Source organism: Lepus europaeus, chromosome 7 (assembly GCF_033115175.1).
Source record: "Lepus europaeus isolate LE1 chromosome 7, mLepTim1.pri, whole genome shotgun sequence".
Lineage (NCBI taxonomy): Eukaryota > Metazoa > Chordata > Mammalia > Lagomorpha > Leporidae > Lepus > Lepus europaeus.
The window spans coordinates 74,906,015-74,932,908 of record NC_084833.1 but is presented as its reverse complement, the minus strand read 5'-3'; the positions used below and the strand labels follow the sequence as shown (position 1 = coordinate 74,932,908).

The 26,894-nt window shown below is 39.7% G+C and overlaps 1 protein-coding gene and 1 non-coding gene across 13 annotated transcripts in view; one reads left to right on the top strand and one right to left on the bottom strand.

Annotated features, from left to right (window-relative positions):
- SYTL2 (synaptotagmin like 2) overlaps positions 1–26,894 on the top strand; it is a 127,245-nt gene that overhangs the window by 6,579 nt on the left and 93,772 nt on the right. The window lies entirely within an intron of this gene.
- LOC133764908 (U6 spliceosomal RNA) lies at positions 20,528–20,634 on the bottom strand. The gene has a single exon (XR_009866477.1). It is a non-coding gene; the product is annotated as a U6 spliceosomal RNA (small nuclear RNA).

Below are 26,894 nucleotides of genomic sequence, written 5' to 3'. Positions count from 1 at the left end.
CTGCAATAGTCACACTGAACAAAGCTGAAACCAGGAGGGGCCCAGAACTCATTCTGAATCTCCCATGTGGGTAGAAGGGACTCAAGTACTTGAGGCATCATCTGCTGCCTCCTAGAGTGCACATTAGCAGGAAAGTAGATCAGGAGTGGAGGAGCTGGGACTTGATATGAGATTTGGGCATCCCAAGTGGCAATTTAACTGCTGCAACAAATGCCTGTCTCTTTGGTACTATTATTGTAGCTATCTTGTTGTGAAGAAATTGAGGCACAGATAAGTTACACAGCTAATAAGAGCTGCAGAGATTTGAACTCAAGCAGTCTGATTCCACAGCTCATGTTCTGGGTCATCAAATGATAATCCAATGTACCCTAGTTACGTTCTGCTCCATTGCTCACGTTATCAGGAAGCAAACTGATTCCCTTCCCTTATGCTTACAAAAGCCAGGGCTGGGCCAGGCTGAAGCCAGGAACCAGGAACTCCATTCTGGTCTCCCATGTGGGTGCCAGGGACTCAGCACTGGGGTCATCATCTGCTTTTCAGGAGCAGTAGCAGAGAGCAGGATTGGAATTGGAGTAGCTGGGACTCAAACTGTCACTCTGATATAGGATGCAGGCATTCCAAGTGGAAGCTTAACCTGGTGCTCCACAATACATGCCTCTTGGTCAGTGTTTTGACCACACATGATAGTACTTGAAAATGGGTTTGTTGCAAAAATTTAGGAAGTTTTGTTATACAGAGATAGTAGTAATGAATTAAGCTTGAATATTTTTGAATATTTCAGGAAATATTTTTGGGGTGGCGAGATGACACTAGACTACAAATTGATGAGTCATCAATTTAGTGGCCTTTTTAAAGAATCAGATCTTCACTACAATACAGTAACTGAAGTGTTGTGCTTAAGAAGCTGAATACTGGTTCTATTTATATTAGGTAGATCACATCATCTATGGTCCTTTACTTGGAAGAGCAAAACTGGTCTAATTTTTTTTCCTTTACAAACAATAACAAGAACATGATAATACACAGAATGTGAAATATTGAGTATATATTATGTGTCAGTCCTTTGCTCATCTAATTGGTAGGGCAGCTCTCTGAATGAGATGATAATTATCCATTTTGCTGATCAGGAAGTAAGATATAGGGGAGCTAAGTGCCTTTCAAGGTCACGAAATAAACGGCAAGACAACATTTGACCTCAAATGACTGACCTTGACTCTAAAAAGCCTGGGCTCTTTCCACTACCCAGTTCTATGTTAATGAAGTGTAGGTTCTTTAGAGCAGTGATGTTATGTTCATGCTTATTGAATTTGTGTTAAGATATATTGCTTGGCATGGATCTTGTAAGAGATTATACTATTTTTTAAAGATTTATTTATGTATGTATTTGAAAGAGCCACAGAGAAGCAGAGGCAGAGGCAGAGAGAGAGAGAGAGAGAGAGAAAGTCTTCCACCTGCTGGTTCACTCCCCAAATGGCTGCAGTGGCCAGAACTGGGCTGATCTGAAGCAGGATCTAGGAGCTTCCTCAGGGTCTCCCATGTGGGTGCAGGGGCCCAAGAACTTGGGCCATCTTCTTCAGCTTTCCCAAGTCATAGCAGAGAACTGAGGCCTCTGTTATCCACATGGTAGACCCAGAAGAAGTTCCTAGCTTCTGGCTTTGGCCTGACCCAACCACGGTCTTTGTTGTCTTCAGTGGATGGAAGATCTTTCTCTGTGTCTCCCTCCTTCTCTGTAACTCTGACTTTCAAAGAAATCACAAGTATTTAAAAAAATAAAGGACCAAGGTGTGCTTTTGGCAAAATAATTGAAGCTTGAACCCAGAAAGAATGTTTAAGCCTCCTTTTTTGTATTTCAAGAATTGAGTTTAAGATTCTAGCAATAGTTGGCACCCAATGCATGCTGAATTTCTCTAGTGCTTTGCAGAATTTCTTGTGCTCAGTTATGTACTACTGTGGTTAGCAGTTTGAGTTTATTGGCAGCAGGAGCAGGGAGGCTCAGATTGTACAAGTATTATCTATGGGAAATTGTGAGAAGCTGAGTAGCCCTTTTCCTTAAGCGTTCAGGTTCAGACATAAGTACGCATAAGTGTGTGTGTGTATGTTTATAGGCCTATGTTTTTGTTTCCCCAAAGTGTTGTCTGATTTATTGAGACCAGAGGGAAAATCTGGCATGCATGCATAAATGAATAAATAAATAAATAATAAATAATAAATATATATATACAGAGGCAGAGACACAGAGAGAGTGAGTGAGTTAGTGAGTTAGTTCCTTGGGGAGAGCCATGTTGGAGATTAGCCTTGGTTACTAGAGTTGCCTAAATAGAAAGATAAGCACTTGTTTCCCCACATGAACTCATGGATGGCTGGGAGCCAAGGGTATGGAGATGTGACTCCACCTGTCAAATTCTGCTGGGAACAGATGTGTACCTTGCATGGAACTGAGCACAGGTGTTTGCCTGGTGTGTGAGGAAGTGAGAAGCAGATATGTTTGTCTTTTCCCTTCTCTGGAAGACTTCCTCCAAAATTATCCTCTTAGCAGCAAGTCTTGGGCTGATATTCAGCACACTGGGACACACATGGGAACATGCATCCCTGAAAGCATCTTACATGCTAGATGTTACATCTTACATGCTACATCTTACATACTAGACCTTTGAAGTTTTTTCCTTTTGTGTGCAAAGTCCTATGCTCACCTCACTGTGTTTATCAGGCCTTAGATTAGTCCTTTGATAGCTTTCAGTTCAGTCTCTTTGCTTCGAGACCAAACCATCTGATGAAGTGGTCTGTTCTGAGGTGTGTCTGCGTGCTTTGTCACCTATGGGTGTAAGGACTGTGTTTAAGTTTAGTTTAATATTTAAGTATGGTATGATTAGTTTGTCTTTACTAAAAATTACATGTTGTTATTTCAAAACTATTAAATAGTGAAAATTTGTTGATAAAAGAGGAACATACTCTTGTAGGATGAATGTCAGCCTTGGAGACAAGTTATTTCATTCAACAAACACTCTCTGAGTGTTTACTATTTTCATTGTGTGCCAGAACTTGTTTTAGGCTTAAAGTCCTGTGGGAAAGACAGATTGTGGATAATTACCACACAGTATCATGTTAATAGTCACATGTGAATGCAGAGGAGGGAGGTAGGGTGGTCAGAGGGAAGGGAGATCATAGCGCCAAGGTAGGACCTCCTGGAAGAGGTGATACTTGTGAGGAAACTTGGATGAATGGGAATCAGAGAAACAATAAGGGTGGGAAATAGTGTGATGGGCACAGTTTGATGTTTAAGGCTAAGCTGACAGGAGCTGAGGCCAGAGAGGCAGGTGACTGATCATGTCCTTAAAACTGCAGCTCTGTGGTAATTCTTTCCAAAGTCTTCCTGGTTTATCGTAGAGCAAGTTTTCTTTCCTTTCTCTAACTGGCTTAGAGTTTGGCTTGTACATATTTATGGCTGTCATCACACACCACTGTGTGTTACCATTTTTTATGTACTCATGGTCCCAAAGTTCTTGGAGGGAAGGGACTTATCCTGAGCCCAGAGCCCATTAGTGGACACAGTGCAAGTGTGTTGAATGAATATATTTTGAAGCAGTGAGTTAGTTCACTATCTTTCTAAGTATTTTAATACATTGATTGGCTATAAGAATTTTGTGGTCAATGGGAAGTTATTAATTAGATATTTAGGGTTTTGTTCCCATGTGTGTGGCTAAGAATGAACATAGCACTCCTGTAACTGATTATCATAATAAAGGTTGGCTTGTAAGCTAGCCCTTGGTTGGCATCTGGGAACTTGGATTTCAAGAGGGTTCCCACCTGTCTCAACAGTAAGAGTTGCTCACTGTACCTAAATTATGCAAATGATATGATTTATGCTGAGTATTTGCTTTTCTTTGGAGGGGAGGGAGTCTGGAATTTGGGGACTTACCAGGCAGTGGGTGTTTATGTGACTAGCACGCAATAAAAACCCTGGGCATTGAATCTCTGATGAATTCCTTGGTTGGTGACATTTCATGCACGTTGTCATAGCTTGTCCTATGTGATCTACATCCTTGGAAGCTCATACCTGGTTTTCACCAAACTTAACCTTCTGTGTCTTCTCCCTTTGCTGATTTTGCTTTGTATTGTTTCACTGTAATAAATCATAGTTGTGAGTATGACTGTGTTTTCTCCTGTGAGTCCTCTTAGTGAATCATTAAACCTGGGCTGGGCTGGGCTTGGAGATCCCTTCAACACACCATATAATGTCACAAATATAGAGCCAATCTCTTTTTTGAAGCTAAGACTTTGGAAATGTGAAAGGCTGAGAAGTTGTTGGTCCTTACATGACAGGAACCCATGCCTTAAGATTGTATGTCTATGGGCATAAGAAGGAGTTGAAATTCTCCCAAGTTTCATGGTTTTTTGTTCTTCTGTGACTCAGAAGATTTTATCTTGAAAATAAAGGTCAGGCTTTAAAATGCCAAATTTTGAGTGTGTCAGAAGCTATGATGATACCTTTGTTTGAAAGTAACCTGGGAATAGGAAGGCTCATAAAAAAACCAATTTAAGATAAATGTGGATTAAATGTGGTATGAGATAGATGAGTGGACAAAAAGGGGATGGCCAGGTTGGGAGAGCTATGTAGACTTTTTAAGGTTTTGTTGGAGCACATAGGCTGTAGCTGACAAAAGGAATGACAATAAAAAACCCAAAACTTTCTAACATAATATTTCTATAGAGCTTTACAGTTTTTGGAATGCTTTTCACATATGATAAAATAACTCTATTATATAAATGCTAATATCAATTAACATATGAAGAAACTGATTCAGAAAAATTAAATAGCTTTCCTAGAGTAATATAAGGGTACTTCAAAAAATTCATGTGGAAATGGAATTAAAGGATACGTTTATTTTGATGCAAAAAATATGAAGTCCACACATAATTGTTCCATGAATATTTTGAAGACCCCTGGATGGTCAGTTTGAGATATAACCAGAGCTTCACCTTTCTGACTTTAAAACTAGATCCAGTAACACTTAAGAGATGTAGTCTCCCAGACTCCTGATATGTTTAGGTTTTGCGTTTAGTGTAAAGTGTATGTTATTAGTCAAACTTCAGACAAGAAAGACATTATTGAGTGAATGAAAATAAGTTAAGGCAAATTGCCTACCTGCACTCTGAGTTATCCTGTTTGTAGATAACTGATGGGGAGACAAATAATCAACTGTGTGTTCTTTGTTTTCTTTTCTTTCTTCTTTTTTTTTTTTTTTTAAGATTTATTTTATTTATTTGAAAGAGTTACAGAGAGAGAGAAACAGAGAGATAGGTCTTCCATCCACTGGTTCACTCCCCAGATGGCCGCAACAGCGGGAGCTGCACTGATCCGAAGGCAGGAGCCAGGAGCTTCTTCTGGGTTTCCCACTTGGGTGCAGGGGTCCAAGAACTTGGACCATCTTCTGCTTTCCCAGGTTATAGCAGAAAGCTGGATTGGAAGAGGAGCAGCCGACTAGAACCGGTGCCCATATGGGATGCCAGCGCCTCAGGCCAGGGCTTTAACCCACTGCGCCACAGCGCCAGCCCCCCCCCCCCCCTTTTTTTTTTTTTAGTGGCTGCATTTGGGATTTGGTTAGAAGGAGAAGGGGTAGAACAGCTAGGAGGATGTGGGCTCCTGTTCCAGAGCACATGGTACTCTGTAGGATAAAGTTGACACCTTCTTAGTTGCTTATGGGAAAATTTGGGTGAAAAAGCTACCGGAGAAGGGTTGGTTGCGTTTTTCTAGCATTTCAGGTACTCTCAGAGTCCTAAAAATGTCAATTATCATAACTAGGCTGTTAGAAAAGTTAGGGGCAAGATTTGCCTAAGATTCCCTGTCATTATTCCTCTAACTCAGGGGATGAGATCCCTTAGATATTTTTTTCCTGCCTGGAATTAAGAGGTGTTTAGGGCATCTGTAATGCTGGAATTCTACTGTGTATCAGACATCAGCTAGAATTTTAGCATAAAATGTTTCTTTAATCATCAGAAAGATCCTCAAAGGTAGGAAATTTACTCTTTTAGTATAGATAAGGAAAATGAGCTGTAGATATGTTAAATATTGGCCCAGGGTCATATAACTATTAAGCTCATATCTGAATCCCAAATAAGTGCTTTTTCTCCACTGTGCTGCCTGAACACACTAGTGTGACCTCATACAATAATATTGGGTCATTATATGAGCTTTTTGACAATTGTCAGCACTTGTGTGGGTGTCAGCAAATGTTAAAGCTCTTCTCTTGGGAAGTTTAAGCTTCCCGTGCCTCACTGGAAGTTTTAAAGAAGGGAATTTCTTTGGCAGTGACAGCTTATGTACCAGCTCTATGCTTGTCACCTTTCCTGCATCCTTTGGGAGTCTCAGGGTGGCAACCTTCCTAGCTCTTCACAAAATGATAATAAGGGAGGGGCACTGGTGGTCTGCTCTGTTTTTTGAAAAATTTTTGAAATCTGTGACTATTTTTTTCATAATATCTATTTTCCATGAACTTCAAAAAATGTTTAAATTTAATTTTATTTGAAAGGCAGAAAGAGACACAGACATACAAAACCAGAGAGATCGTCCATTGTTTGGTTTACTATCTAAATGCCTGCAACAGCCAGGGTTAGGCAAGGCTGAAGCTGGGAACCCAGAACTCAGTCTGTGTCTCTCATATGGCTGGCAGAGACCCAAATACTTGTACCATCATCTGCTGCTTCCCTGGGTGCACATTAGTAGGAACTGGAACTGAAAGCAGAGCTGGGACTTGAACTAGGCTCACCAGTGTGGGATATGGATGTTCCAATAGGTCTCCTAACCAAATGCTCTGTTAGTTTGTTGTTTCAGAGACAGCTTGGCTGAGGTCATTCTTTCTGTAGTATTTGGCTCATCTTCATCTGGGAATAATCTATCTTAGCAATTATAATTGGTAGGTGAGGATTTTTATGCTCCAGAACTATAAGGAAGAAAATAGAAATGGACGGTTTAGCATTTGCTCGACTATTCTTTTTTTTTTTTGGACAGGCAGAGTGGATAGTGAGAGGGAGAGAGACAGAGAGAAAGGTCTTCCTTTTTGCCGTTGGTTCACCCACCAATGGCCGCTGCGGCCGGTGCAGCATACTGATCCGAAGCTAGGAGCCAGGTACTTCTCCTGGTCTCCCATATGGGTGCAGGGCCCAAGCACTTGGGCCATCCTCCACTGCCTTCCCGGGCCATAGCAGAGAGCTGGCCTGGAAGAGGGGCAACCGGGATAGAATCTGGCGCCCCAACCGGGACTAGAACCTGGTGTGCCGGTGCCGCAAGGTGGAGGATTAGCCTGTTAAGCCTCGGCACCGGGCTCGACTATTCTTATAGTTTCATCTTGAGGCATGTTTTTAATATAACATTTATTTTAGATAATCACATTGCAGTAAGAAACAAGGCCTTGGGTGCTAAAGGGTGCAGTGGAGAGTGTTGACCTTGAGCAAATAAATTCAACACCTGGTACAGTGCCCAGCACAGACTAGGGACACAATTGACATTTGTTAAATGAATGCAATTGAGACTGCTGGGCCCAAGTATCTGGCTTCTGCTGTCCAAAGCACACAGCAGTCCAGCCCCCAGCTCCTGTTAGTATTCTCTGACTGAGGATGAGATTGTTCAATTTTTTAAAATCAACTGATGAACCTTGGGCTAGGCCATCATTATTTCAAAAAATGCAAAGGAAACATTTTTTTCTTGGCGAATTGTGATTTTATTTGGTATGTTGAGAATAGATTTATTGGAGATGTTAGTAATAATAACAGTTGATATTTGCATAGTGTTCACTATGGACTCTATACTGCATTAGGTCCTTTAACATCCAAACTCATTTAATCCTCACATGTCAATTTTAAGTGTTATACCAGCGAGGAAACTAAGTAACTTGCCCAACGTCACATGGTAAGAGCTAATTCTGAGACGTAAATGTGGAAACCAAAGTGCAGACACTTAACTGCTTTTTACTGATAATATAAGGAAATGGGGACCTGGGCATTTTAAAGACCATGTATTTCTTGGGTTTTCTTGGTTTATTTATTGTAAGAAAAGTACAGATAAAAGACTCTATTTGCCATTAATTCCTGGAGGAATTCCTATAAATTCTGCTTTTTCTTTTTTTTTAAAAGACTTATTTATTTATTTGAAAGGCAGAATGATAGGGAGGGAGTGACAGATAAAGTTCTTCCATCCCTTAATTCACCTCCCAAATGGTAACAACTTCCCCAGGTGAGGCTAGACTGAAACCAGTAGCCAGGAACTGGGTCTCTCGTGTGGGTGGCAGTAACTAAAGTACCTGGACCATCTTTCACTGCTTTCTCAGAACCATTAGCAGGGAGCTGGATGGGAAGAAGAGCAGGTGATACTCAAACCAGCATTCATATGGGGTGGCACTATTTAAGTGTGCCTTAACACTGTGCCACAGAACTGTCCCTTCCTTTTTTTTTTTTTTTTTTAAGATTAATTTATTTGAAAGGCAGAACTCGAGAGAGAGTCAGATCTTTCTTCTACTAGTTCACTCCACAAATGGTCATAAGAGCCAGTGTTGAGCAACATCAGGATCTCCCATATGAGTGGCAAAGGCCCAAATACTCAGGCCATCATCCATTGCCTCCCCAGATGCATTAGAAGGAAGCTGGATCAGGCATGGAGTAGCCAGAACTTGAATCAGGCACTCTGATAATGTAATGTGGTCATTCCAAGTGGCAGCTTAATCTGGTGCTACATAACACTTGCCTTACATACTTTTCTTTTAATTCTATGTAAACTTCAAATAATTATTTAAAATCTTTTTCAGAAAGAAATGGTATTTCATGTTTAAGTCTTATTTCTTGCACTTTTCTTTCCAATATAATGATTTTTTCCCTCTTTTCAAATATCAAGTAATTAGTAGAAATCAAGCCCAAAAAAGGAGAAAAGACTTTGTCAGTGCAGTTTCCCTAAAAGGGGGACCAGTTTATGGACCAATATCTTGCTTAGTTGGGATTTAGGTACTCTTGAGTTTTGTAATGTAAAAATTTATTATATGACTTTAAAGACAGGAGGTTTTATTGCATGTTCTGTTGTCCATTAGAATTCAGATCTGCTCTTTAGAGCCTTTGGGAGATGAGAATTGAGGAACTATGAGTTCTGTACTCCAGTGAGTTACAAAATGTCATTAATTAATGGTGGAGAAGCATTAGTAAAAATTCTTATTTTGACATTTTACAGTTACATTGGACTTACTGTTTAGACCACATAGTTATTTTTAATTAAATATTTTGAAGTTCCATATTTGCATTGAAGGAGGGTACTGAGTAAAACAATGTGAACAAGCTTGTGTGCCAAATTCCAGCCTGATTCTCCAATCTTTTTTTGGTAATAGGATTTTTTATTTGTGCGTAACTAAATAATGTGACAGCTGTGAGACCAAAGCCATGAAATGCCTATTTGTTTGTCTGTTGGAACAATTTCCATGACAGGAAATGTTGAGGGCATACTCTTGATTTCCAGGCGTAGGTTTATAAAACACTGGTCATGAGATATATCAGCTTAAATTTCATGGATGTTGTAAAAGCTGAAAGTACATGAAATCTTTCTCTATGTCTATCTCTGATAAACTTTGTAATTTGGAGTCTTTAAAGAGAAAAAAGAAAACTCTCATCTTTAAAACATGGAATTTAATAATCAAAAATTTTGAATTCTTTCCTTCCTTCTGGATATCTGTATTTTGCAGTGAAGGAGAGATAACAAAAGCTCTGAATCAAAGAATGTTGGTGGGAGTGTGTGTTTATTAACAAACAATTTCTTCTATAATTCCTTTTGTGAAATTGTCTTTTCTCTTTGGTTTATTGGTGTCCAAGGAATTCTTATAGGAAAAGCAAAAAAATATCTTTCTGGAGACTCCAAGTTGCTTACAATGACACATTTCATAGGGGCCCCATACAAAGATAATTCACATTAAAAGGACTAGACACCTAAGCTATGTGTTATGCAGTGAGAAGTAAGCAGCCTTGACTTGGGAAAAGTTTTGCCTTGACAGGCAAAATAACATTTGGCCTCCACTACCCTAACTGACTCCACTACCCTAACAATCTATTCTGAACTACCCTAGAAATCCAGGTGAGCTTGAAGGCACTCTATTGGTAGAGCCCAGGACCATATCCAACTTGAAAATCACCCCTCACTGGAGGTTAGGTTGGTGTTATTGTTTCTCTAGGAGTTAAGTCATATTCAACAATTAAGAGCCTAACCCCCTATAAAGCCAATCTTTCTCTGGATCTGTTGCTACCCTTCATCTCACCCTTTTTTACCTGACTTCTTGTGATTGTTGTTGAGTATGTTACCAAATGTAGCACATAATAATCACCTGTCCTGTGGAATTCACCAGTTAGGTATTATGTGTAGATTTGATCTTCTCAACTAGATTTTATGTACATCAAGTTTATTAATTTCCTTCTCTTTAAGCATTTGTATTCCCACTGCAGCTAGTAGATTTCTCAGAGAAAGGGGTCAAGAGTTTTGGGTCTTTTGTGGTTAGAAGAAGTTCAGAAAGCAAACATTTACTCACAGCATGTATTCCTTTTCTTAGGAGTTCAAAGTTAAGACGTATGACCCATATGAGTTACTGTCAACATCCTGCTAACCACCAGACTCATGTGTTATTTTGACTTAGGAAAGAGGTGAGAAAGTGAAGTGGCAACCACCTGACTTTCTCTGGAATTTTTGACTTAAGGTGGAGGAGAGGGAGTGTAATGGGCACTTGTGAGAGTCCTCAAGTATGTATTTGAAGAGCTATTGCAGGTATGTTGGAAAACAGCTGGATCCTCAGTACAAAAGGGACAGATGCAGATTAGTTGGTAAAGACTTTATTTTATAAGGGAATGGTCAACCTTTAGAGTTGGAAAAGTACTTAGAGGAAACCTATCCCATTCCTCACTCCAGGACTCACAAAGCCAGGAGGTAGCACAGCCAGTTTGAATCAGTATCTTCAGGCTTGCAGTTTGATGTTTTCCCATAATCCTCTACTCCCAGCCCTTAATCATTGCAAACATTGTGATGAGATGCTCAAGTATTATACCTACAAAGCTGAAGGCTCTTCCATTCTGGAATGAAAAAAAATTATGTAGCTTATTTATTTGAGAGGAGAGAGAAAGAGGGAGGCAGAGCGAGTGAGCTCCTCCATTTGAAGGTTCACTCTCCAAATGCTGGTAACAGCTGGGGCTGGGCCAGGCTGAAATCAGATCTAGGAATTCAGTCCGGATCTCCAACATGGGTGGCAGTGATCCAACCACTTGGACCATCACCTGTTGCCTCCTAGGAGATGCATTAGTAGGAAGTTGGATTTAGGAGTGGGTTGGGACTCAAACCCAGGGACAACTAATGTGGGATGTGGGTCTTAACCAGTAGATTAAATGCATGTGCCCTTGAATTTTTATAAATTAAAAATCTAGATAATTGTCTTCCTAGTGAGGTGCAAGTAAAGAGAAATTTTTTTTTGGACTCTGAGCTAGAGTACTATATACTTAGAGGTAGGTTTATTTTTCTTACAAGGTACACACTTTTTTTTTTTTAATCTTTTGTCAGTCTTCTTTTTTTTTAAACTTCTATTTAATGAATATAAATTTCCAAAGTACAGCTTATGGATTATAATGTCTTCCCCCCCGTAACTTCCCTCCCACCCGCAACCCTCCCCTTTCCCACTCCCTCTCCCCTTCCATTCACATCAAGATTCATTTTCAATTGTCTTTATATACAGAAGATCAGTTTAGTATATATTAAGTAAAGATTTCAACAGTTTGCACCCACATAGAAACACAAAGTGAAAAATACTGTTTGAGTACTAGCTATAGCATTAAATCACAATGTACAGCACATTAAGGACAGAGATCCTACATGAGGAGTAAGTGCACAGTGACTCCTGTTGTTGACTTAACAAATTGACACTCTTGTTTATGGCCTCAGTAATCACCCTAGGATCTTGTCATGAATTGCCAAGGCTATGGAAGCCTTTTGAGTTCACCAACTCTGATCATATTTAGACAAGGTCATAGTCAAAGTGAAAGTTCTCTCCTCCCTTCAGAGAAAGGTACCTCCTTCTTTGATGACCTGTTCTTTCCACTGGGATCTCACTTGCAGAGATCTTTCATTTAATTTTTTTTTTTTTTGCCAGAGTGTCTTGGCTTTCCATGCCTGAAATCCTCTCATGGGCTTTTCAGCCAGATCTGAATGCCTTAAGGGCTGATTCTGAGGCCAGAGTGCTATTTAGGACATCCGCCATTCTATGAGTCTGCTGTGTATCTCGCTTCCCATGTTGGATCGTTCTCTCCCTTTTTTATTCTATCAGTTAATATTTGCAGACACTAGTCTTGTTTATGTGATCCCTTTGACTCTTAGTCCTATCATTATGATCAATTGTGAACAGAAGTTGATCACTTGGACTAGTGAGATGGCATTGGTACATGCCACCTTGATGGGATTGAATTGGAATCCCCTGGTATGTTTCTTACTCTACCATTTGGGGCAAGTCAGCTTGAGCATGTCCCAAATTGTACATCTCTTTCCTCTTTTATTCCCATTCTTATATTTAACAGGGATCACTTTTCAGTTAAGTTTCAACACTTAAGAATAACTGTGTATTAATTACAGAATTCAACCAATAGTATTAAGTAGAACAAACAAAAAAATACTAAGAGGGATAACATATTAAGTTGTTCATCAACAGTCAGGGCAAGGGCTGATCAAGTCACTATTTCTCATAGTGTCCATTTCACTTCAACAGGTTTCCTTTTTGGTGCTCGGTTAGTTGTCACTGATCAGGGAGAACATATGATATTTGTCCCTTTGGGACTGGCTTATTTCACTCAGCATAATGTTTTCCAGATTCCTCCATTTTGTTGCAAATGATCAGATTTCATTGTTTTTGATTGCTGTATAATATTCTATAGAGTACCTATCCCATAATTTCTTTATCCAGTCTACTGTTGATGGGTATTTGGGTTGATTCCAGGTCTTAGCTATTGTGAATTGAGCTGCAATAAACATTAAGGTGCAGACAGCTTTTTTGTTTGACAATTTAATTTCCTTTGGGTAAATTCCAAGGAGTGGTATGGCTGGGTTGTATGGTAGGGTTATATTCAGGTTTCTGAGAAATCTCCAAACTGACTTCAATAGTGGCTTAACCAGTTTGCATTCCCACCAACAGTGGGTTAGTGTCCCTTTTTCCCCACATCCTTGCCAGCATCTGTTGTTGGTAGATTTCTGAATGTAAGCCATTCTCACTGGGGTGAGGTGGAACCTCATTGTGGTTTTGATTTGCATTTCCCTCGTTGCTAGTGATCCTGAACATTTTTTCATGTGCCTGTTGGCCATTTGGATTTCCTCTTTTGAAAAATGTCTATTGAGGTCCTTGGCCCATCTCTTAAGTGGGTTGTTTGTTTTGTTGTGGAGTTTCTTGATCTCTTTGTAGATTCTGGTTATTAATCACAAGGTACACACATTTGTTCACATGAATATTTCTTCTGCCATACTTCATTTATCCCTTCACATTAAAGTGGTTTCTGGGGTCCTTGGTTCTCTTCTTTGGAACTGGTCTCTGGAAGGAACTACCAGCACCATAAGGCACATCTCAGTTTCCGGAATAGACATGCAAGAATCCTCAGGTATTTAGGAACCAGGAATCACAGCAAGCTGCTGGGAGGCTGTTTGTGAAATACAAATGAATTTATAATGAAGGAGAAAGCACAGCATTTAGCATGTAGTAGATACTTAATAAAGAATTGTTTAATGAATTATGGTTCTGCTCCCTCTTCTTCTGTTATAATTATGCACACGGAAGAGAGCCTAATTACAAAATCAGTTCTTCCTCTTCACCTTATAGTCACACAGCTAGTCAGGAGCTTTGCTAGGGCTAAGTTCAAGTCTTCTTCTGTCTCTTGATATATTCTATTAGATCTAAGTGAAATTGCCTTTTCTGTAGGTCAAAGTTGAATAAGTTTTATAATGATTTAACCTAGTATGTTGTGAAGAATCTGTGTTATATGCACTATTATTTCAGTAACAGCAATAATTAATAACTTTGGCTTTCTCTCTAAACCAAGAAAGCACGTAGTAGTGTAAGTTAGTGTATGGATCAAGAACACCAGCTATGAGTGAGTGGATTCTGGGTTTATTTCCTTGGTCTTTGTAAGCTGAAGTTTTCTCATCTTTAAAGTAGAATAATATTATATATATTTTTCTCATTTTAAAGATTAAATGAGATGATTCTTTTAAGTGCTTAATATAGTGCCTGGCACATAGGAAATACTTAGTAAGGGTGCTATTGTTAATTGTTTTAATAAGAAAGAGAATATGGCTTTAAAAATTTGTAATTCTGGAAAACATATTCATCTTTTCTGGGATTTGCAGATACCTGTACCTTCATTGTATGATATGGGCAGATCTTCAAATTCTCTCTGTCTTATATGCTTCTTCTAGTTACATAGACTGTTCTTGTAATGATAATCTGGTCTTAAGACCTTTGCTTTGACATATGTGTTGTGTGTCTTGCAAGATCATTGTGCCAGAAGTAAAGCAAAGAAATGTGAGTGGGCAGAATTGGACCACAGTGGTGAAAAGGAGACTTTCTGTATCACAGTCATGAATGATTCCTTCTCAGTTTCAAGCAGAGATCAGGAATATAGGAAGGCCTCAAAATGCTGTTGACTGACCAACCAAATGAGTTAGATTATTTTTTAAAAACTGAAACCTGGGTGTGCTGTGGTGCAGTGGGTTAAGCTGCCACCTCTGGTGCCATCCATATGGGTTCTGGTTCATGTCCTACTTCAGATCCAGCTCCCTGCCAATGCACCTGATAAAGTGGCAGAGTATGGCCCAAGTGCGTGGGCCCTTCCATCTACGTGGGACACCTGGATGAAACTCCTGGCTTTGGCCTGTCCCAGCAGATGGAAGATCCCTCTTCTTCTTCTTCTTCTTCTCCTATTCCCTTTCTTTGTAATTCTGCATTTCAAATAAAATAAATTAATCTTTAAAAAAACACCTGGAACCTTAAAACATATTCAGTGTTTGTCTAACCCTGCTTCATGGGTCAGCAAATATATTCACTGCCTGGGTTTGGAGACACCCATGTGTAAAGTATTTCTCAGAGAACTCCTCATGACCCAGTGACACATCAAGAGCAAATATATTTTCAGACAGCTGCACACTTGGGGGAAAAGTTACCACCCTCAGGTAAGAGTAGATTAAGACACTCCCAGTCCTGTGAAGAAGCTGTCAGCTTATCTTGAAAACAAATATCTTCCCTAAGCAGGGAAAATAAACAGAGGCCCTCCCTCCAGCACCTCCAGCCCACAATTCTTTTTCTTTTCTTTTTTTTTTTTTTTTTTTTTTTTTGACAGGCAGAGTGGACAGTGAGAGAGAGACAGAGAGAAAGGTCTTCCTTTTTGCCATTGGTTCACCCTCCAATGGCCGCTGCGGCCGGCACATCTCGCTGATCCGAAGCCAGGAGCCAGGTGCTTCTCCTGGTCTCCCATGGGGTGCAGGGCCCAAGGACTTGGGCCATCCTCCACTGCCTTCCCGGGCCATAGCAGAGAGCTGGCCTGGAAGAGGGGCAACCGGGATAGAATCTGGCGCCCCAACCGGGACTAGAACCTGGTGTGCCGGTGCCGCAAGGTGGAGGATTAGCCTGTTAAGCCACGGCGCCGGCCCAGCCCACAATTCTTAATGTAATGGGCAGGAGGCTTTTCAGATGTCTGTGCTGTCTATGGATAAAACCATGGGAAAGGAGAGAAAGCACAAGATAAGCTGTCTTCCATTGTGATTTGGGGGAAAGACTTGTAGCACACTGTCCTAATAACTACCCATAAATTGCCTTATTTCCTTATACTTGAACTTGCCTCTTTTTACTGCATCCCTTGTTTACATTGACTTTGTCCATGTTACGTTTACCACTGTAAATGTAAGCAAAATTTTATCTTTAGAGGAGGGTACTATGTGAATAAAACCCTGGTCGTTTGTTGAAAAGACATAACCTTAATAATAATTGACCGTGATTTTGCTGGGAAAACTGGATAAACATATGCAGAAGGCTGAAATACAACCCCCTCAGACAAAAATTTACTCAAAATGGATCAAAGACCCAAACGTAAAACCTTAAGTGATAAAACTATTAAAAGAAAGTGTGGGGGAAATGCTTCAAGACATTGGTATATGCAACAATAAGACCCCAAAAGCATAGGCAGCAAAACCAGAATTAGACAAATAGGATTGCATCAAACTAAGAAGCAAAGGAAATGATGAATAGAGTGAAGAGACAACCTGCAGAATGGGAGAGAATTTTTGCAAACTAGTCATTTGACTAATATCCAGGATTAATATCCAGAATACATAAGGAACACAAAATACTCAATAATAAAAAAAGCCAACTTAAAAATTGGCAAATGACATTAACTCTGTTCAAAAGAGTAAATCCAAATAACCCATAGATTTATGAAAATAGTATCAACATGATTACTCATCAGGGAAATACATGTCAAAATCACAATAAATTGTCTCATTCCAGTTAGAGTGGCTACTATTAAAAAGACAAATGCTGACAAGGATGTAGAAAAAAATGAAACCTAATGCATGATTGGTGGGAATGTTAATTGGTACAGCCATATGGAATACAGCATGGAAGTTCCTCAGAAAACTAAAAACAGATCTGTTTCACTTGTGGGTATATGTCCAAAGGACCTGAAGTCAGCATATGAAAGAGATACTTGTACTCCCATGTTTACTGCAGGATCATTCATAAAAGCTAAGATATGGAACCAAGCTAAGAGTCCCTATATAGATGAGTGGACAAAGAAAATGTGGCTGTATATATACACAATGGAGTATTTTTCAGCCATAAAAAGAATGATATATCATTTGCCATAAAAAGGATGAAACTAGAAGTCATCATGTTAAGTAAAACAAGTCAGATTCAGAAAGATAAATATCACATTTTTTCTCATATGTGGAAGCGTAAAAAAAAAAAAAGCCAATGAGAATGTAGAGTAGTAATTATCAGAGACTGGGAAAGGTTTGTGTGGGAATAGATGAAATTTGGATAATGGGTACAAGGACATGGTTAGAAGTTCTGGTGTTCTATAGCACAGTGGAATTCACAATAACCTATCATGTATTTTATGAATGGGTAGAGGAGAGAAGCTTAAAGGCTCCAAGCATAGACTGATGATACGGATGGGGGAGCACTAATTTCTTGATTTGATTGGTACACATTGTGTATATTTGTTGAACTGTCACACTCTACCCCACATACATGTGCAATTGTTGAATGTCAATCAAAAATCTTAAAAAATATATGAAAAGAAATGTTACCAAACCTGATTTGAACATTATCCACTGAATATATGTGTTGAATTATCACAATGTACTCCCTAAGTATGTACAATTAAAATAATTCTTTTAAAAAAGCTTAGGGAACTAATAATGCCAATTATGACAAAACTGGTCATCATATAGAATTATGAAATGAGTATTAGTTCTTGGAAGTACCTATGGAAGGCTAAAAAAATTTTTTTTGAGTTATCTAGTGAGGCTAGCATTAAGCATTTAATGAGCTTGACATTTTATGAACTATGTCTTCTTCACATAGCAACCTGCAAAAAAAAGTATCATTCCCTAGTTCCTCAACCAGAAATCTGACGTTCAGAAAATTTAACAAAGTGATTAGTGTAGCTCTCTGACTAAAGCTGTCTGTGTGTGCTTGGTTCAGGGGGAGATGGTCTTTAATGTCTGTAAGGCAAATGGACATTAATATTATTGACCTTTGAAGTTGACAAAACTAGAGCAACAGCATTGTAAATTTCCAGTCTATGAATAGGAAATTCATTTGTTGACTTATTCATTTGTTAAAAGCAATCTCATTCATTCTGTAGGTTCACCATTGTGCTAGGCACTGAGAGAGTATCGAACAAATATAAGGCATGGGCCAAATTTTAGATTTTATCCTAGGTTAAGAGATAAAAATCCCGAGATATTTGTTCTTAATGTAAGAGCAAGAGTTAGATTGTGGGCTAAAAAACAATTGATACATTGAGAGTTGAGATGTGGGAGAGACCTTTGGAGGTGATTAGGAAAGCTTTCTGTGTTAACACTCCCTACCATGTGATACATGCATAGCACACGTGCTTTCAGGTTGGTGGTGCTGAGGGTGGCAGAGGAGAGTTTGCTTCTGGATTAAAGAAAATTATTTTGAGATACTTGTAGGTTCATATGAGGTTATAAGAAATGACACAGAGTCATGGTTCCCTTATCTTGCCCAACTTATAACTCATAATCAGGAAATTGACATGGATACAATGTAGATTTGTCCAGTTTTACATGTACTTGTGTGTGTGCGCATGCACCTGTGTGTGTGAAGTTGTATACAATTTTATCATTTGTAGCTGCAATCATGGATAAGTTACTAACTCCATCTCCCAATATTCCTTCTTGTTATTTTATAGCCACACCCACCTCCCTATTTCCCCAAAGTGTAACCATTAATCTGTTCTCCATTTCTATAATTTTGCCCTTTAATGAATATCATATACATGGAATTATACAATATGTAATCTTTTGGAATTAGCTTTTTACATTCAGCATAATTCCCGTGGGATTCATCCAAGTTGTGTGTTTCAATAATTTATTCATTTTATAGCTTACTAGAATCCCACAGTATAGATGTGCCAGAGATTGTTTAACCATTCACCTGTTGAATAGCATTAGGGTTATTTGTAAATTTTAATTATTATAAATAAAGCTGGTTTGAACAGGATTTTTGAAAATAGTACTTATTTAGCATATAGTTGACTATAATCTTAGGCAGAGTATGAAGTCAGAACCAATGTCACTTTTTCCTTGGGGATATTTCATTCATTCTTTCATTTGAACTCTTTCAACAAGTATTTTTTGAGTGAGATATTGTGCCACTTACATTCTACTAAAAAGCAAGTGAATAGAATTTACTTTTGTTGATTCCTGGATATCAGTGGCCTGCAGCTCTCCATATATAGCTTCTTTGGAGAAAAGTAAACTACAAGTTCAGGCTGTAGACCTCATGTAAATTCTTTTGGACTCTAATTGACTTCAATAATTAAAAATTGATGATTTTACCTTCTATTCTTCTGCACAAATTCAAAGGACCTGTAAGTTTTTTCAATGATTAAAATGATTATATAAAAAAAATCTTTAGAAATTTGAGGCCAGCATTGTGCTGCAGCCTGTGATGCCATCCTGGCTGCTCCACTTCTGATCCAGCTCCCTGCTAATGGCCTGGGAAAAGCAGTGGAAGATGGCCCAATTGTCTGGGCCCCTGCCACCCATGTGGGAGACCCAGATGAAGCTCCTGATTCCTGACTTCGGCCTGACCTGGCCCCTGGAGTTGTGACCATCTGGGGAGTGAACCAGAGGATGGAAGATTTCTGTCTCTCCGTCTTTCCCCCTCTATTAGTAATCCTGACTTTCAAGTAAATCTTTTTAAAAAGAATCTTTAGAAATTAGTCTTTTGAATAGTTTCAGAAACAGAAATGGAAGAAGTTTATGCTGAAATTGCTTAAAGATCTGCTTTTCTTTTTATAAAAGTATTAGACAAGGATTTTTACCTCAGAAAATATTAAGCATTTTTCCAAATAATCGTTATGGGGGAAGGTGAATTCCTACTTTTCCTTTTGTTTTCTATCCCTCAGGGGAGTTCATTTTCAGCTGCCCTTGAGCAAGCTATTTTGTATGTTTGAGCCTATCCTGAAGCTCTGTCCTATTCCCTCTAGTAGTTAATGAATGTCTTTTCATTTTTATTTTGTTTAGAATCACAAGAACCTCTCTGCTCAGGTGAGACTGGATTCCAGTAGACCTCATTGGTATTTTGCCCCCAGCCTTTAGTGGGACACTCAAGTCTTTTTCACTATAGTGACCAAACATAGCTGTGACTTCCATGTGGGAAGGTGTGGGCTTTCTATGACTTAAAATGCCCTTTTCTCATCTCTCACTTCTTCCCTTTCTATCTTGAAATCTCTTCTGATTGGTTCAAATGAGAAGAATGCCCAAGTAAAAAGATACTGCATTAAATATGTGCAAACGCTTCTGGGTCTCCTTAGGCAATCACAGACGGTGGTGCAAGTAGTGATTCTCAGGACTGATAGAAACTAGTTTATAAGCTAGATGATAAGAACACATTTTCGTTACAACTCTGTGGAATTGGGGAAAGAAATTAAAAACTAAGATTCAAAATGATGTGTTTTTTGTATTTGTGTGTGTGTGTGTGTGAACATAGAGATTGGCAATTTTCTATGCTTCTAATGTGCACAAGTTTAATAAAATTAGTTTGTAATAAAGTTGAGTCCATGATAACATTTGTTCCCTTTGTGTCTCAGTGTAAGTAGTAGTGGCATCTGATAGCCATTATTTTAGGGAATGATATAATTATGGACTCTGAATTTGAAGTGAAAAAGCACTATGGCCTGCCTAGTTCTCCTGCATCCCCTTTGGTGTTTTCTTTTTTTCTTTTCTTTTTTTTTTTTTTTTTTTTTTAATATGGAACGCTTCACGAATTTGCGTGTCATCCTTGCGCAGGGGCCATGCTAATCTTCTCTGTATCGTTCCAATTTTAGTATATGTGCTGCCGAAGCGAGCACTTCCACTTTTCACTCAACTAAGGTGGAAAAAAAATTAGTGAGGCAGAAGATATCAAATCTTTAGATAGGAGTTTTTTTCCTTCATCTGTTAATTTACTTATTTATTTTTGTGAGACATTCATGAGGTTCACCACATTTTCTTTTTCTCTTGGTGGCTTTGGTTTCTTATGGTAGAATGAGGCAGAAGGAATTTGAGGTTCAGCAACACTGAATTTAGTGGTTCAGCAACAATGAAAACTCAAGCTCTATTTTCAGACCCTTGCATTGCACCATCTCCATCATTAAACTTTGGCTAAGCATAGTCTTAATTTATCTGAATTCACCAATGCCTTTTCTGGGGAAATGTATGTTTTCCCCTTGGCAAAGGTGAGCGTTCTCCTTGGGGTTAAAGATGAACTTCTAAATACCTTATGGAGGTTGATTTTAGTGTACTCTCTTGGATCATGCTAAGAAGTCTGCCATGGGACACGTGGCACATTGCTGTTGTGGCTGGATAGGGCCCAGCAGGCAGCTGGCGTTTTCCTGGGGCCTCTCCTCTAAGGCATGCTAACAGGAGGTCAATTCTGAGGAAATCTGTGGGTAGAATCTGAGTCAGAAAATGAACCAGGCTAGAGAGTCCACAGGGGTCAGAGGAAGGGGCAAGAGAAGCGAGAGACATAGAAATAAAATGCAGACCATCTAGAGAATTACTCTGTGCGGTTCAAAGGTTTACATAGCACTTACTATATATGCCAGGCACTGTTATAAGCACATTATATATATCAACTCATGAATTTCTCACAACATGACGAGGTAAGGAAAGAGACCTACACAGGCTAAGAAACTCATAAGCCAGTAAGTGCAGCTACAGCATACACACTCCTGACCTCCACACCAGGCTGCTTCAAGACTTTCCATGCACTCTGCTCAGCTATCTGGAAGCTTTCTAAACCCAGTTCTTTGGAGGTGTTGTTACATAGTCATGATTGATTAATTCATTGGCGATTGATGATGAACTTAACTTTCAGCTCTTCCTACTTCTCCAGAGGGTGGTGGGTGGGACTGAAAATTGCCTCTCTCTAATCACACCTTAGTTTTCCCTGGAACCAGCTCCCATTCAGAAGCTACCTCAGGGCTTCCAGCCACCAATCAATCATCTCATCAGCTTACACAAGGCACCCTTTTCCCTCCAAGATACCAAGGGTTTTAGGAACTGTGTGTCAGGAAATGGGGACAAAGATCAAATATACATATTTCACAGTATTATAAAGGGATTTTTAATGTGGTTGAAAATTATCCCACTCTTTAGAGGAGGCTAACAATAGCCGAAAGACTATTTTAACCTGCTTCTGCGACCTTTGGGATGGTGCAACTCTGGGCTTTGGAGTGAGATGGGAGGTTTACTAATAAGCTACTGGGCCATTTTCATTGTAGCAAAATTTGCTGTGGCCTGAATGGTGCTGTTTCATCCACCTGAGTGACAGTGTTTTATTGTTGGAAGGCATCTATGAAAGAGAACATCTTTTTCGGTTCCCTAACTTTGCAAACGAGGAGATAGAATTTCACACAGTGAAAGTGACTTTCCCAGTAATAGAAAAGGAACAGCTGAGCTGGGAGTAAAACCAACCTTGCTTAATATCCGGACAGTATTCTCTAACACACATTGGTCTGCAATCATGGCCCGTTTGTGCTCTGAGATGTATCTAATGAGTCATACACAGCATGCCCATAGGAGCCATTTATTGATTGACCTTTGCTAGTTAAGAATTTATAAAATGAGTGTTTTATTCCTTCCCCTGAAATCAAAATTATGGATAAAATTGTTTTACCTAAATCTTTTCAGTTTTCCATTATAGCCTGACCTTTTATTTAAGGTATACATCAATAGGGAAAAAAGGAGATTTTGTGAGTGCTACCTGACTCGTATGTTTATAGTTTTTAAAATGAAAACTTGGAATTTCATTATTTCACTTTTTAAAAAAAAATTCATTTGTTTGTTTGAAAGGCAGAGTGATAGAGAGGGGGAAGGACAGAGAAGAGAGATCTTCCATTTGTTGATTCACTCCCCAAATGGCCACAATGGCCAGGGCTGGACCGGAGACAGGAACTCCATAAAGTTCTCCCAGGTGGATACTGGGGCCCAAGCACTTGTGCCATCTTTCACTGCTTTCACAGGTGCAGCAGCAGGGAGCCGGATTGGAACTGGAGCAGCTGGGATTTGAACCAGAGCTCATATGGAATGCTGATGTTACAGGAGGTGGCTTAACCTGGTGTACCACAATGCCAGCGCACCATTATGTCACTTTATAGGCAATAGCTTGTATCTGTAATATATACGCATGTCTGTATGTAACATAATATTTAAGAGGATATATAGAGGTGAAGTTATTGTACTTCTTTGATTTCAATTCTTTTGTAAAATTGGAGTGATCATGGAAATTTCCTTACAGAGTTGGACTGAGGATTCAGTGAGGTGGCTTGAATAAACATTTCAGCATGGGGGATCTTTATGGAAACAATATTAATAGTCATTGTTATTATTATTACTATTCTATTACATATAATCCTTTTACCCCTCCTAAGAAGTAATTACATCTGAGTCAAAATAAGCCATATTAGGACATTCTTCTATAGGGAAAAGAAGGCTTATTTTACTAACTACCTGGGAATCAGAATCTTGGTTTTATAAGAGTACTTCAAAAAGTTTGTAGAAAAATGGAATTAACAGCCGGCGCTGTGGCTTAACAGGCTAATCCTCCGCCTTGCAGCGCCAGCACACCGGGTTCTAGTCCCGGTTGGGGCGCTGGATTCTATCCCAGTTGCCCCTCTTCCAGGCCAGCTCTCTGCTATGGCCTGGGAAGGCAGTGGAGGATGGCCCAAGTGCTTGGGCCCTGCACCCGCATGGGAGACCAGGAGAAGCACCTGGCTCCTGGCTTTGGATCAGCGCAGTGCACTGGCCACAGCGGCCACTGGAGGGTGAACCAATGGCAAAAAGGAAGACCTTTCTCTCTGTCTCGCTCTCTCTCACTATCCACTCTGCCTGTCAAAAAAAAAAAAAAAAAAAAAGAAAGAAAGAAAAAAAAATGGAATTAAAAGATAAGCTTGTGTTGGTGCAAGGAACTTTTGAAATCCATGCATTATTTTTTCAGAATTTGCATTTTTTGTGAACTTTTTGAGCATCTTTTGTTCAATTGCTTAACAATCACCTAGCCTTTCTTTGAATACTAATAGAGTGAGGAATTCTCAGGATTTTTAAATCTCTTGCAAATGATTAAGAACTAAATTGCAGAGAATTTACTTGTATAGATACATTCATAGATAGTATACATAGTGTATTTAGAATGTATGTATCCTATGTTTCAGATAGATTGTGTGTTCATGCACACACAAATATGTATCCTGTTCCTCCCCACTAATCTTAGACATTACTAAGCAGTCACTCAAATCTTCAAGTCCCCATTGGTGTGTGTCTACAGAAGACCTTGCCATCTTCTAATGAGCCCCTTCAAGATACTGGAAAGGCTGAGAAGAGGCTGGAACTGGTTCTGCTCTATAACTTGGGAACTGTTCCCCTAGGGATTGTGTTTGCCCCGCAATTAGAACTGTGAGCTGATGTGAAGGAAGAGAAGGGTTGAATGCCCTTTGGTAGAAAGAGTCACTTTCAGCTTCAAGTCCAAACTCCAAAACCACTTCCTGAGAAACACCATCATTAGTCCCGCCTCCACCCATCCCTGTGTTTACCAGCTGCTTTTGGTGGGGGTGGGTTTGGGAAGGCAGGATGGTTGAATCTTATTCCATTCTGTATTGGGTGGATTTCATCTCAGAACTCTTGCTGAAATAGGTATTATTGGAAGGGTTCCCTCATGAAATAAAATTGGAATTAGAATTCTGGAGGGTTGACCAAAGTGTCACTGGTAAGAAGTAAAACCTGTAATTCTGCAAAGAGTTCCTATCACTTAGGTTCCCTACTAGATACAGGCTTAAGGTTTAACTTAGATTTCACTCTTTGTGTCTGAGATACCCCCTCTTGAGGACCTCCACATGATTGTGCAGTCTCTCAATTCTCTGTTTTTTGTTTGTTAGTTTGACTTAAATACCATTCTGTGTAGTATTCAGAGCCTGAGCCTGTTTTATTAAGCTCTTCTATAAATTTGAGTCTCTCTCATCACCTCAAAATGTCTCCCAGCCATTCCCTTCCTACTTCAAGAGTGGGTCCAAGTTGCTCATTAATTACATTCTTGAGCCACAGCAGCAATGAATGCAGCCTGGGAAGGCAGGCTTGCTACACAAGCATGTGATTAATGACAGCTACACGGGGGAACACCTTGACTGAGAAGGGCAGTTAGCTTAGAGAGTTGCAGTAATGGTCAAGAGTGCCAAGGTCAAAGGATTTCACTTCAGCTCAGTGGTACAGATCCCATATCCCTAACCCCATGTGAACCCTCTTCCTAATGCCACTGTGAAAGCCAGGGGGCAGGTAAGGTTCAGGGCCACCCATTTCTGCTCCTGGGAAAAAGACTGCAAGCATATACTTGCTGGTTACTAATGGTGGCTTATGAATACCTACTTTTTAAATGAAAGACAGTGTTCTTTTCTATGTAAATAAGTCTAGGCATCCTTTTATTTTTTTGTACTCTACCGTTTCCAAAATAGTGTTTATGCTATCTTATGCATTGAATATAGTGAATTTGCATGTGATTTGTCTGAAGTTTGCTCCCTGTCCAAAGCTCAACTCAAGTCTTGACTCTTCCTGATTCTTGCCCTGATCTCTGTTTTTTTTTTTTTATTAAAGGTTTTGTCTTTATTTATTAGAGAGGTAGAGTTATAAGACAAAGAGAGGGAGAGACAGAAATGCCTTCCATCCATTGGTTCACTCCCCAAATGGCTGCAATGGCTGGAGCTGAGCCTATCTGAAGTGAGGAGCCAGGAGCTCCTTCTGGGTCTCCCACGTGGGCACAGGAGCCCTAACAGTTGGGCCATCTTCTACTGCTTTCCCAGGCCATAGCAGCGAGCTGGAACACAAGTGGAGAAGCTGGGACCTGAATCAATGCTCATATGGGATGCCAGTGTCGCAGGTGAATTCTTAGCCCAGTATACCACAGTGACAACCCTGCCCTGATCTATTTCCCCTAAAATCACACAACTGACACTGAATTATACCCTGTTGTCTAGTTCTCTTTCTCCTTTGTAAATGTGTTTGTTTCCCAGCTCTGTCATCTGACACTTGTGTGACCTTGGATAAGCCGTACAACGTTGCTGAGCCTTAATTTTCATATCTTTAAAGGACAGGCTTGTGATGATACTCATTCCTACCTGTTGCTCCTTTCTCCTGAGGTGGTTTGGAGGGGTGTGTGTGTGTGTATTACAGGACAATGTAAACCCGCAACTCTTATTGCTTGAGCTAAAATCTTACAATAGGAGCCAGGTCTTACTATGTAATAGTTGTGTCTGTTGTGCCTAGGCTAGTCCCAAACAGGACACTCTTCGTTAGGATTAGGAAGGCAGAAAGAAAGAGAAGAAGACTGTCTAGTTTTTGTACCCTATGATCCTTATTGACTTTCTCTTCTCTACTATGACTGCATCTTAGGAAAAAAACATTTAGTTTCTAAAAAGGCATTTTGTACCAGGCAGCAAGATACTTTGTGGATCTCCAGTAGTGTGCCTCTATATCTCTTTCTCCTTTAGCTAGGTTGGCGGTGGTCTTGATATTCATTTGTTAGTTGGTTTAATGCCCATGAGGGGAAAAAGAAACAGTTGGAAGGTACCTGAGAGATTAAGTCCAAACATCTCATTGTATAGGCATGGTCACCAGAGAGGTAAGGGAAGCCAAGGGTTTCAGTCATTAGTGATGGAGGAAGGACAGGAACCCAATTCTCCAAGTGTGCCCCTAGGCAGGGCAGAGGTTGGCTCTGATAGGTGTGTCAGTGATCATTTGTGCCTGCCTTTGGAGGTGTTTTAAAGCTTTGGCAAATATAACAAGCTCTTTTCCAGATCAGTTCAAGGTGTTTGTGGAAAAATAGCTTTGCTGCTGTAATATCATACTTCCTGCCTACTCTTCACACTTTAGATTTATTTTTATGTGCTTCTAAACTGGGGTCACACAATGAAAATCCCTTGGAAAACTAGTTGCATTGTGCAATTTTAACAATGTTTTGTACTTCAAAGCTCAGTGTCTTGGGTGTGCAGAGGTTTGAGGAACTACCCAGCTCCTCTTTACATTTTTGGTTTCTGTTGTAGGGCTCAATGTGCCTGGCCCTTTCTTCTGCCTTTACCACTGTTCT